Raw genomic sequence first — 1,307 nt, 5'->3', positions numbered from 1 at the left:
CCTTCCTTCTGTCTGAAGGTTTGGACTTCCACTCTAAGCTTACTCAATTTTTGAGGTGGAAAGAACTTTGCCAAGAAGGCATTGACTATCTTTTCCCAAGAGTTCAGGCTTTTTTTAGGTTGTGAGTCCAACCATATCCTAGCTCTGTCTCTTACAGCAAAAGGGAATAGCATAAGTCTGTAGACCTCAAGGTCAACCCCATTGGTCTTGACAGTGTCACAGATTTGCAAGAATTCAGCTAAAAACTGATGAGGATCTTCCAATGGAAGTTCATGGAACTTGCCATATGAGGATCTTCCAATGGAAGTCCATGGAACTTGCAATTCTTTTGCATTAGAGAAACTAATTGAGGCTTAAGCTCAAAGTTGTTTGCTCCAATGGCAAGGATAGAGATGCTTCTCTCATAGAAGTCGGGAGTAGGTGCAGTAAAGTCACCCAGCACCTTCCTTGCATTGTTGGCATTGTTGTTGTTTTTAACTGCCATGTCTTCTTCTTTGAAGAATTTTGTTAGGTACTCTTCAGAGAGTTGTGCTTTAGCTTCTCTCAGCTTTCGCTTCAAGGTCCTTTCAGGTTCAGGGTCAGCCTCAACAAGAATGCTTTTGTTTTTGCTCATGCTCATATGAAAGAGAAGAGAACAAGAAAATATAGAATCCTCTATGTCACAGTATAGAGATTCCTTGAGGTGTCAGAGGAAAAGAAAGATAGAAGGAAGAGGTAGACGACCTTAGAAAGATAGAGTTCGAATTGTGCATTGAGGAGGAGTGTTAGTCCATAAATAGAAGGATGTGAGAAGAGGGGAAGAAATTTTTGAAAATTAAAGTGAATTAATTAAAAGAAATTTTGAAAAAATGGTAATTGATTTTCGAAAACTAAGATTGAGAAAGAAATAAGATGATTTTGAAAAAGATTTTGAAATTGGAAATTAAAGAGATATGATTGAAAACTATTTGATTGAAAAACAATTTAAAAAAGATTTGATTTTGAAAATTAATGACTTGGCTAACAAGAAAAGATATGATTCAAATATTAAACCTTTCTCAATAGAAAAGGCAACATACTTGAAATGTTGAATCAAATCATTAATTGTTAGCAAGTATTTTTGAAAATGGAAAGAAATTAATTTTGAAAGTATATGATTGAAAAGATATGATTTGAAAAAGATTTGATTTTGAAAAATTATGGAAACTTGAAAAAAATTTGAATTAAAAACAAAATCTTCCCTCTTGTGCCATCCTGGCGTTAAACGCCCAGAATGGTATACATTCTGGCGCTTAACGCCCAAAATACTACCCTTTTGGGCGTTAAAC

This window comes from Arachis duranensis, chromosome 1, assembly GCF_000817695.3.
Source record: "Arachis duranensis cultivar V14167 chromosome 1, aradu.V14167.gnm2.J7QH, whole genome shotgun sequence".
Taxonomy (NCBI): domain Eukaryota; kingdom Viridiplantae; phylum Streptophyta; class Magnoliopsida; order Fabales; family Fabaceae; genus Arachis; species Arachis duranensis.
This window is presented reverse-complemented; position numbering follows the sequence as displayed.